Source organism: Phoca vitulina, unplaced genomic scaffold (genome assembly GCF_004348235.1).
Source record: "Phoca vitulina isolate PV1807 unplaced genomic scaffold, GSC_HSeal_1.0 scaffold13, whole genome shotgun sequence".
NCBI classification, from domain to species: Eukaryota; Metazoa; Chordata; class Mammalia; order Carnivora; family Phocidae; genus Phoca; species Phoca vitulina.
In genome coordinates, this window is record NW_022589716.1 from 189176 (window position 1) to 201350 (window position 12175).

The 12175-nt window shown below is 38.9% G+C and overlaps 2 pseudogenes across 1 annotated transcript; both read right to left on the reverse strand.

The window, feature by feature from the left end:
• Positions 1–2736: 2736 nt before the first annotated feature.
• On the reverse strand, positions 2737–3668 carry LOC116636897 (annotated as a pseudogene). Its single transcript, XR_004300404.1, has one exon. The product of XR_004300404.1 is annotated as an olfactory receptor 7A5-like (transcript).
• Positions 3669–10648: 6980 nt separating this feature from the next.
• LOC116636899 lies at positions 10649–11496 on the reverse strand (annotated as a pseudogene).
• Between the last annotated feature and the right edge of the window lie 679 nt (positions 11497–12175).

Below are 12175 nucleotides of genomic sequence, written 5' to 3' on the forward strand. Positions count from 1 at the left end.
ATGTAGGTAATTTTAGGTCTTCTCCACCAAGAATCTTCCTTGCACATATTTTTGAATGAATAGTTTTTCACTCACTCTTCGGGTGGTGAAAAATTCTGTGCTCAATTTTTTAAATAGAAGGACTCTTGATGGGTATTAAGAAAGACACGTGTTGGGATGAGCACTGGGTGTTATATGCAACTAATGAATCATTGAACACTACATCAAAACTTATGATGTGCTATAGTCTGACTAATTGAACATAATAAAAAAATTAAAAATAGAAATTTACATAGAGAGAGTAATAAAGAATTATACTGATAAAGAAAGAAAGAAAGAGAAAGAGAGAGAAAGAAAGAAAGAGAGAAAAAAGAAAGAAAGAAAGAAAGAAAGAAAAGAAAGAAAGAAAGAAAGAAAGAAAGAAAGAAAGAGAAAGAAAGAAAGAAAGAAAGAAAAAAAGAAAGAAAGAAGGAAAAAGGTGGGCTCTTGAAGTATATCAATTAATATATATGAAAAAGATTTTGTAGTAGGCAAAAGAAGGGCCTCCAAAAGATGTCATCCTGAAGAACTTTTGAAAATGTTAGCTTACTTAGCAGGGTAGTTAAGATAGCAGATGGAATAAAACTACTAGTCATTATCATACTAAGATAAGCCTGGATTATCCACATTGGACTAGCACAATCATAATGGTCCTCTAAATGTGGAAGAGGGAGGAAGAAGAATTGAGTCAGAGAGACACTTGAAACTACTGTTGTGCTGGTTTCACAGACAGAAGAAAGGCCATGAGCCAAGGAATACAGGGGCCACTGGACACTGGAGCAAGAAAGGGACTGTTCTCCTCCAGAGCATCCAGAAGGATTCTGGCCCACTAACATCATTATTTTAGTCCAATGACAACCCTTTCATGCTTCTGATCTCTAAAATTTTCAGAGAATTATTTGTTTTTAGACACTAGTGAGGTAATTTGTGGCAACAGTGAAAGGAATCTAATATAGATATTTATCCAATAAGATATTGTTTGCAGGAACTGAGTTTGAGCCTCTTAAATAATTCAGTTAGCTTCCCTTGGGAATTTTGTGTTGAAATCCCACATTAAACAGAGAAATTAGCATGAATTTGGAGATATTTGGCCCCATCAGATGGTACAGAGGATTTTCCACTGCATAAATGCAAATATGGTTCTGATTTTGAGGCCTTTGAGGCATTAAGATAGGAAAAGTAATTCATTATTAAAATTAAGTCACCCTAAAGGCTTTAAAAAAAAGATTTATTTATTTATTTGAGAGAGAAAGAGAGAGAGTGGGGGAGGGGAGTGGCAGAGAGAGAAAGAGAAACTTAAGCACACTCCACAGTGAGCATGGAGACTGATGTGGGGCTCGATCCTGCAACCATGAGATCTTGACCTGAGTCAAAACCTAGAGTCAGATGCTCCACTGACTGGGCCACCTAGGTACCCCATCCTAAAGTTTTTTTTTTTACATTAATCACTCATTCTACTTTATATCTTTGTGTCAAAATTTCTACATTCTTTCTATTTCACATTCATGCAAACATTCCTTTTCATTACAATATTCTGCAAATTTCTCTGAAGTTTTCTTTCGACATAATAGTTGGGATTATAAACCAGTGTGTGTATGTGTGCACACATGTGTGTGAGCATGTTTATTTGAAAGAAAGATGTGCATGAGCGCACACACTCACGTACATACACACACTCCTCCCTATCAAATCTTTTCTTTGCACTCAACAAAGTGTATTCAGCATTTTATTTATTCCTCACAACTTTCATTTCAAGTTCCACATTACCTTCAGAAATAAGGAGATGGATGTCCAGGTGAATTACATTTTTAACAATAACATAAAAATGCAGATAAAACTTCCTGTGCCTCTTCTCAAGTTCTTACAAATGGACCCATACAATAGGTATGCTTAATTCAAGTATGGCGCCTTTATTTCAGCAAAATGTACATTTAATATATGTGCAACTTACTCCATGTAATTATACGCTAATAAATTAGTGAGAATTTAAAATTCTAATGGTGTATGACTCATACTGGGTCAAAAGCACCCAGAGCTGAGTCACATCTGACAGGGGTGGGAGAAATGTCTTGTAACTGGGAAGAAGGCAAAGTGTCACATATGGGTATAGAAATAGCGGAATACAATTAAGGCAATTTACATTTGGTAAAATTTTTTCCCCATAAACTGTAAGATTAACCTACATATATAAATTAAATAAATATCATCTATTAGTTGAAGAAAGACGTGAACTACAACTCCACACAACATCGTGGATGACCTTTAGAAATACAAGGTAGAGAATGATAAGTAGTGCAGAATAGGTCAGAACAACTCCCCACCAGACAATCTCATTTGATAATAAAGGTGTTATATAAAGACACATGTTTTCAGAATGGCTAGTTATACAGTCCTAACAAAGAGACACAATTATAAAAACAACGAGAACTGAGAGAAATTATAAAAATCTACTTCTTCCCATTCTAGGCATTTGTACAGATATTTGGGGACAGAATTCATGATTACTCTACTATTGAAGTTTATCAGCTAGAGCAGAAGCTTAATAAAGTGAGGTACTTAAACAAATGCAGAAGTTGAATTCAAACAAATGGAAATTCCAGAAAATAAATAGAAGGGGCAGATTCTACTTCCACAGCCTGATTGAACAATGGCAGTTCCTGGCTCTGAGACTGAGCCCTGCAATCATGGGAACTTCTTCAGCCCCAGGATCATTGGCCCTTACATCACTGGAACCCCAATGATTCTTTTCAGAGCCCTCTTTATGTCTTTGTTCCTCAGGCTGTAGATGAAGGGGTTCAACATGGGTGTGACCACCGTGTATATCACCGAGGCTACTGCACCTGAATGGGAGCTCTGGGTAACTGCAGAGCTAAGGTACACTCCTAGGCTGGTACAAAAAAATAAGGAGACAACAGAGAGGTGAGATGCACAGGTGGAAAAGCTTTATATTTGCCCTTAGCTGAGGAGATTCTATGAATGGAGGAAACTATTTTAGAATAAGAGTAAAGGATCCCAGAAAGGGGACCACCAGCAAGCAGCATAGCTGCAAAATACATTACCATGTAATTGAGAAAGGTGTCAGAACATGCAAGTTGGATCATCTGATTGAGTTCACAGAAAAAGTGGGGGATTTCCACCTCTGTACAGAAGGATAGCTGCAACACCATTGAGGTCTGTAACAAGGAATGCGAGACACTTGTGAGCCAGGACACCAGTACCAACAGTCCACAGAGCCAGGGGTTCATGATGACCATGTACTGCAGGGGGTGACAGATGGCCACAAAGCGGTCATAGGCCATCACAGCCAGAAGATAGATATCCAACCCTGAAAAGATTATGAAAAAGTACATCTGTGTAATGCAGTCTGCATAGGTGATGACTTGGCTCTGAGTCTGGATGTTCCACAGCATCTTGGGGATGGTGGTGGAGGTGAAACAGGTGTCTGCAAATGACAGGTTGGAGAGGAAGAAGTACATGGGGGTGTAAAGATGGGAGTCAGAGACAACAACCAGGATGATGAGCAGGTTTCCAAGCACAGTTATCAGGTACATGGAGAGGAAGAGCCCAAATACGAGAGGCTGCTGTTCCGGTCCCTCTGAAAATCCCAGAAGAAGGAATTCTGATATCCTAGTATCATTGCCTGATTGCATGTGGTTGCACTATCAGGAAAGAGAAAAAAGACATCATTAATTTTTCATGAATAGCATAGCTCACATAGTTGAAATGCGACAATTTATATTTTAGAGTTAAGAAGTTAATTTTGGTATCTAGTGTAGGTACTGTCTCCCCGAAGAGATTCCCTCCTGTTCCATCTCTGATGAGGCATTTTGCCTCATTTCCCTCCTTCCCCCACAGAGGTCATGCATTCTACTGTTTTATTAAGAATATCTTTCATGCATTCGAGGAATATGTATTGAGTGTCAAACATGGTCCAGACAATGGCTAGCCATGAGTACAGGATCCTGAATACCGAAAGCCACTATAATCCAATGATGGAGAAAGAACAGAGACAAATAAACATATTAATAATATATCACAGGCTGTACCAACTTGCATTCCCACCAACAGTGTAAGAGGGTTCTCCTTTCTCCACAACCTCTCCAACATTTGTTGTTTCCTGCCTTGTTAATTTTTGCCATTCTAACTGGTGTAAGGTGGTATCTCAGTGTGGTTTTGATTTGAATTTCCCTGATGGCTAATTGTGATGAACATTTTTTCATGTGTCTGTTAGCCATTTGTATGTCTTCTTTGGAGAAGTGTTTGTTCATGTCTTCTGCCCATTTTTTGACTTGATTATTTGTTTTTTGGGTGTTGAGTTTGAGAAGTTCTTTATAGATCTTGGATATAAGCCCTTTGTCTGTAGTGTCATTTGCAAATATCTTCTCCCATTCTGTGGGTTGCCTCTTTGTTTTGTTGACTGTTTCCTTTGCTGTGCAGAAGCTTTTTATCTTGATGAAGTCCCAAAAGTTCATTTTTATTTCTGTTTCCCTTGCCTTTGGAGACATGTCTTGAAAGAAGTTGCTGTGGCTGAGGTCAAAGAGGTTACTGCCTATGTTCTCCTCTAGGATTTTGGTGTATTCCTGTCTCACATTGAGGCCTTTTATCCATTTAGAGTTTATCTTTGTGTATGGTGTAACAGAATGGTCGAGTTTCATTCTTCTGTATATAGCTGTCCAATTTTCCCAGCACCATTTATTGAAGAGATTGTCTTTTTTCCATTGCATATTTTTTCCTGCTTTGTCAAAGATGTAGGTCACTTTGCTGCTGGTTAAACTTCAAGAAAAAGGAGTCACTCACCCACACTATATACTTCTTGTATTTTATAATCTACCTGCAAAGGCATCCTCTAAATTGAAATAGAGCCCCTCCTGGGTACCATCTGGTGATTGAGTTTGGGTCTCTGTATTATGAGAGTCACCTTGGAATATATTAGTCTGTGAACCCTAGCTCTTGGACTCTTCTCACTCCACAAAGCACTCACACACACACATGCACAGACACATACTTACACACACCCCAATTCATTGCTCCCTGGGCTGTGTTCTTACCATGACTCTTCATCTGCAGCCCCAAGGATAAACCTGGAGTGGCTGTAACTCAGGCTGGCCAGATCAGTGATCATTCCCCTAAACAATGTAAAATGCTACCTGACATTCCCATTATCAAGCTTCCCATGGACAGTCATATTTACCTATATAAAATTTAAAACTTTTTATGGAAAATAGATCCAATCAAAAGTCAATAAATAATAGTCTGTGAATTGCATTTGAAATACTGCTAACTGCAGAATAGACAAAGAGTTTATGGACATATAATAATCAGGGGAATCTAATAATGAACATGGTGATCAAGTACATAAATATTTGCTCAAATTTAGTAATGGATAGAAAATAGAAAACAACAAGAAATTTCTTGCACACTCAGCCTGTGACACAATGTAAAGATCTCTTGTGCTGATTGGGTTGGAAGTTTTTTAAAAGCTAGCAAAGGAAGTTTCTCTAATTTTGCTGGCAGAAATGTGAACTGTTACAATGTTGGGAAAACAACCTAAAGATAGCTATAAATACGAAAATACACATATTCTTCAGCTCAGAAATTCTCAATCTTGACACTATTGACATTCTGGTCCAGTGTATTCTCTGTGGTGGCCTGTGTCCTGAGCTTTATAGGATGTTTAGAACATCCCTGGCCTCTCCTGACACCTCCCATGTGACTCTGAATTCCTCAGTTCCCCCCCTGGGGAACAGTATTTCCTCCATTGGAGAAACAGATTTTTAACATAACAATCTCCAAATATTTTTGACAATTGTTATAACAGCAATGTATTGAGAAAGAAAATGCTTTCAAAGTGTGAGTAACACAACCACATCATGAAAATATTATGTAGACCCTGAAATAATCAGCATTACCCTAGTTGACTGGGGCAAGTCCATGATGTATTACTGAGAAAGAAGAAAGAATGGAAACAGGTAGAAAAAAAAAGACTACCCTAAAACTGAAGAGCATTTATGATGAGCACAGGATACTACTCATCCATTATTATTGTCTATAAATGTGTATGTGTGCATCATCTAGGAAGAGAAGTTTTAAAAACACTAAGAACTTAAGGAATAAAGATTGTCAGGAGGAATGAAATTAGGTCAAGTGTAGCGTTTTCAAAACAACCATCTGAAACAAAATTATATGAGAATCTAAAACTAATGTATATAAAGACATAAAAGAATAATTGTGTGCTATCAAGGTGAGTCACTAATTCCAGATTTAATGTCCAAAGACTTGGAATAAAAGAATATGAGAGAATGACATTTACAACTGGGGAGGAAGCACTCTCTAAGTGATAAATTTTTTCTTACATAAAGATATATGGATTAAAATGTGCTCATGGAAGCTAAAGGCAATCTTCAGTCAAATGTAAAGAAGAGATGATGGTCAAAGATGATGCAACTTTTAGAAAATGGATCTCATCACAAAGAGACAAAAGGACCCTGATGTGGAATGACAGATGTGCAAAAACAAATGAGAAATACGTATAGAGGTGATTTATTAGCACTCAATGTACAAATTAACATTTATTTTCATTTTGTTTATTGCAAGGATTGGCAAGTGAAGAATATTAGTGACAGCTCAATTTTTCAGGATGGATAATAAATAAAGCAATATAGAGAACACCATATAACCAAGTGATGGATTTGAGCCCACACTACTAATACACAGTTTTCCACATATACGTCTATACATACACAAGAGAACTCAATGCAAACAACAAAGTTGGTAAAATAAAAACAACCGCCCCTCCAATTTCTTGTTTGAAAGAATGCAATAAAAAATGGGAATAAAAAACCTCTGACTTCATTGTACAAATGTAAAGACCTAGTAAAGACAATATACAATACAGAAAACCAATGAATAACTAATCCATAAATATGTTCAGCTCCCTGGGTAATGAAATCATTGCAAAGCAAAGCTCCTTCACATCATTTTCATTGTCAGATCATTATTTTCATGTGAATACTGAGAGTAACAGGGGACACTGTGAAAAATGTATGTCTCATAAATTACTGTTGCAAGGTCATATCTGCAAGCAATAAATCAGTCTAGGTCTTTCTCATCAATATGGAAGCAGTCTAATATGCCGCATTTAAAGACAAAAAAAGAAATGCCTTGACTTCACTGGACATCCCTCCATCCCTAATATTCCTACTCCCTTTAACTGCAAAACTCACTGGTTGTGTTCTATTTTTACTAGAAGTACTTTATGCCTCCCACCCCCTGACGTCATTGTCAACAATCACCCATGTACTGCTGAGCTCAATGTTCATTCCTTACTTTAACATCATCTATGAATCCATTAATCAGCTCATCAGGCAAGCAAATGAGCGTAGAGATCTCTAGGTTTTGGGCCAGGCTGGTGGCTGTCAGGTGACCTCAGGTCAATGCACCTGGCTTGGATTGTGTCTGACCCTTTCCTGCAGGACCTTCTGGGCTCTGGGACTCACCTGAATGGCAACTCTGAGGGAAAGATCTCCCTGTGGCAGTCTGAATTCCTCTTGGGTGGGGATGATGGTGACTAAACTGTCCCTACACAAGCCGGCAGGAAAGAGGCTGGAGTTAGTCTCCCAGCCAAGCTTAGGACTCCAGAAGCAACAATCAGGTCCCATCCAGCCTACAGTGGCACAGACAGAGGGACTGCCACACAGGAGATATTTAGAGCTTCGTCTGTCTGTTCATGAGACACATTTCCCTCCTGCTCCTCCAACCTCCAAGCACATGATTTCCCTGTGGGACACTGGTGTGGACACAAAGGAAACTTTTCCTGGAGATTGTGTGTTCCCAACAGACCAACTTATAACCAAGTGAATCCAGAGTTAATTACTCCTTCCTCAGCAACTCCACTGCTCCCAGAGTTCAGACCTCCTTGTGCCTTATCCCAACCCTGATTTTAACTTTTTTTAAAAAAATTTTATTATGTTATGTTAGTCACCATACAATACATCATTAGTTTTTGATGTAGTGATCCATGATCCATTGTTTTCGTATAACACCCAGTGCTCCATGCAGTATGTGCCCTCCTTAATACCCATCACTGGGCTAACCAATTCCCCCTCCCCCCTCCCCTCTAAAACCCTGTTTGTTTCTCAGGTCCCTAGTCTCTCATGGTTCATCTCTCCCTCCAATTCCCCCACCCCCATTTTTCCCTTCCTTCTCCTAACATCCTCCATGTTATTCCTTATGTTCCACAAATAAGTGAAACCATATGATAATTGACTTTCTCTGCTTGACTTATTTCACTTAGCATAATCTCCTCCAGTCCCATCCATGTTGATGTAAAAGTTGGGTATTCATCCTTTCTGATGGCTGAGCAATATTCCATTGTATATATGGACCACATCTTCTTTATCCATTCATCTGTTGAAGGGCAACTTGGCTCTTTCCACAGTTTGGCTATTGCGGACATTGCTGCTATGAACATTGGGGTGCATGTGGCCCTTCTTTTCACTACATCTGTATCTTTGGGGTCAATACCCAGGAGTGCAATTGCTGGGTCATAGGGTAGCTCTATTTTTAAATTTTTGAGGAACCTCCACACTGTTTTCCAAGTGGCTGTACCAACTTGCATTCCCACCAACAGTGTAAGAGGGTTCCCCTTTCTCCACAACCTCTCCAACATTTGTTGTTTCTTTCCCTGTCCATTTTTGCCATTCTAACTGGTGTAAGGTGGTATCTCAGTGTGGTTTTGATTTGGATTTCCCTGATGGCTAATGATGATGAACATTTTTTCATGTGTCTGTTAGCCATTTGTATGTCTTCTTCAGAGAAGTGTCTGTTCATGTCTTCTGCCCATTTATTGACCTTGATTATTTGTTTTTTGGGTGTTGAGTTTGAGAAGTTCTTTATAGATCTTGAATACCAGCCCTTTATCTGTAGTGTCCTTTGCAAATATCTTCTCCCATTCTGTGGGTTGCCTCTTTGTTTTGTTGACTGTTTCCTTTGCTGTGCAGAAGCTTTTTATCTTGGTGAAGTCCCAAAAGTTCATTTTTGCTTTTGTTTCACTAGCTTTTGGAGATGTATCTTGAAAGAAGTTGCTGTGGCCGATGTCAAAGAGGTTACTGCCTATGTTCTCCTCTAGGATTTTGATGGATTCCTGTCTCACATTGAGGTCTTTCATCCACTTTGAGTTTATCTTTGTGAATGGTGTTAGAGAATGGTCGAGTTTCATTCTTCTGCATGTGGCTGTCCAATTTTCCCAGCACCATTTATTGAAGAGACTGTCTTTTTTCCATTGCATATTTTTTCCTGCTTTGTCAAAGATTATTTGACCATAGAATTGAAGGTCCATATCTGGGTTCTCTATTCTGTTCCATTGGTCTATATGTCTGTTTTTGTGCCAGTACCGTGCTGTCTTGGTGATCACAGCTTTGTAAGATAGCTTGAAATCGGGCAACGTGTTGCCCCTAGCTTTGTTTTTCTTTTTCAACATTTCCTTGGCGATTCAGGGTCTTTTCTGATTCCATACAAATTTTAGGATTCTTTGTTCCAGCACTTTGAAAAATGCCATTGGAATTTTGATTGGGATGGCATTGAAGGTATACATTGCTCTGGCTGGCATAGACATTTTAACAATGTTTATTCTTCCGATCCATGAGCATGGAATATTTTTCCATCTTTTTGTGTCTTCTTCAATTTCTTTCATGAGTGTTTTGTAGTTCCTAGAGTATAGATCCTTTACCTCTTTGGTTAGGTTTATTCCGAGGTATCTTATGGTTTTTGGTGCTATTGTAAATGGAATCATTTCTCTAATTTCTCTTTCTACAGTTGCGTTGTTAGTGTATAAGAAAGCAAGTGATTTCTGTGCATTGATTTTGTATCCTGCCACATTACTGAATTGCTGTATGAGTTCTAGTAATTTGGGGGTGGAGTCTTTTGGGTTTTCCACATAAAGTATGTCATCTGCGAAAAGAGAGAGTTTGACTTCTTCTTTGCCAATTTGAATACCTTTTATTTCTTTTTGTTGTCTGATTGCTGTTGCTAGGACTTCTAGTACTATGTTGAACAACAGTGGTGAGAGTGGGCACTGATTTTAACTTTTCCCAAAGTCTAGGACTGAGCAATCTGTCTGGGTTAGATCCCTTGGATCTCCAAAATGTTGACCTGTGGTGGACACAAAGTCCTGCCATCTACAGAAAATTGTTGTTTTCCTTTTCAAAAAGGAGAACTAAGTTTCTTGTTTGTTTGTTATATAATCCTTGAGCAAGACATCCCGTAGCTTCATGACACATTTGCCAAATGATTAGGAATCATACTTGTAAATTAAGAGTTGTCATTTGGTCCCTCATTGTGAAGGATTTCTTAATTATAAGAAATATATTTAGATTTTTTTACACTATTTTATGAGCTTGGAAAAGTAAATAGATTCTTCCCTGTAGCTTCCAGAATGAACCAAGTCTTGCAAATATTTTTAGCCCAATGAGAGCCATTTCAGGCTTCTGATCCCCTGAATGCTAAGAACATAAATGTGTTTAAATACTAACGTAGTCATTTTACATAGTAGTAGGAAATGAATACGAATATTTATCCAATAAAATTTTGCTCAGGAAGCTGAGATTAAGCAATTGTAGGCAAATGTTCAGTCTTATAACAATTGGCCATGTAGTGTCTCCTTCACAAAGAATGCTTTCAGAGCCCTTTTCATGTCTTTGTTCCTCAGACTGTAGATGAAGGGGTTCAGAATGGGTGTGACCACTGTGTACATCACCGAGGCTACTGCACTTGCATGGGAGCTCTGGGGAGCAGCAGAGCTAAGGTACACTCCTAGGACTGTACAACAAAATAAGGAGACAACTGAAAGGTGAGATGCACAGGTGGAAAATGCCTTATACTTACCCAGGGCTGACGATATTCCATGTATGGTGGAAACAATCTTAGAATAAGAGTAAAGGATCCCAGCAAAAGGCCCACCCCCCAGCAGGACAGCTGCAAAATACATCACCAAGTTATTAAGAAAGGTGTCAGAACAGGCAAGTTGGATCATCTGATTGAGTTCACAAAAAAAGTGGGGGATTTGGAATTGTGTACAGAAGGAAAGCCGCAACATCATCAAACTTTGTAATAAGGAATTCAGGATACACATGATCCAGGACACCAGAACCAGCAGTCCACAGAGCCGGGGGTTCATGATGACTGTGTAGTGCAGGGGGTGACAGATGGCCACAAACCGGTCATAGGCCATCACACTCAGGAGGAAGATTTCTGACACAGCAAAGAGTATAAAGAAATAAATCTGTGTGACACAGCCTGCATAGGTTATAACTTTGCTCTGTGTCTGTATATTCACCAGCATCTTGGGGACAGTGGTGGAAGTGAAACAGATGTCTACTAAGGACAGGTTGCCAAGGAAGAAGTACATGGGGTGTGGAGGTTGGGGTCCGTGCTGACGGCCAGGATGATGAGCAGGTTTCCAAACACAGTGATCAAATACATGGAGAGGAAAAGCCCAAATAAAAAGGGCTGTAGTTCTGGGTCCTCTGATAAGCCAAGAAGAAGAAACTCTGAAATTTTGTGTATCATTGCCTGGTCCCATGTGGTGGAGGTGACTTCAAGGAAAGAAGCAAAAAGCATGACTAATTCTTAAACAAACATTTATTAGTCACAGATTTCAAATGCTACTTTTTATATTTTGTAGTCTAGAAATTCATTTCAATATGTTGTGCATGGATATGGTCCCCTTCAGTGAATCCCCTGTATCAGCAGAGTGATGGATTTTTCTTCCAATCCCCTTTTTTCCCAAAAAGCCATGTATTCTACAGTTTTGATTAAAAAATTATTCCAAATTTCAGAAATACAAATTGAGTGTTAGCAATGTTTTAGGCATTCTATAGGCAAGGAGTAAAGGGTGCTGGAGAAAAAAAGTCCCTATCACTCAATGATGGAGAAAGAATAAATTAACAAATAAGAAAATTAATTACATTTCTGATGGTGGCAGGTGGTATGAAGAAAAGGAAAGCAGGGATAAAGCAGAGAGTGAATACGGCATGCTATTTTCATGGGTATGGAGACCAATTCTGCAAACAAGGTGACATTGGAACACAGATCTCAAGTAAGAGATGGAGGCAGATCAAGGATTATGGGGGAAATGTGTGCCCAGCAGAGGGAATGGCCA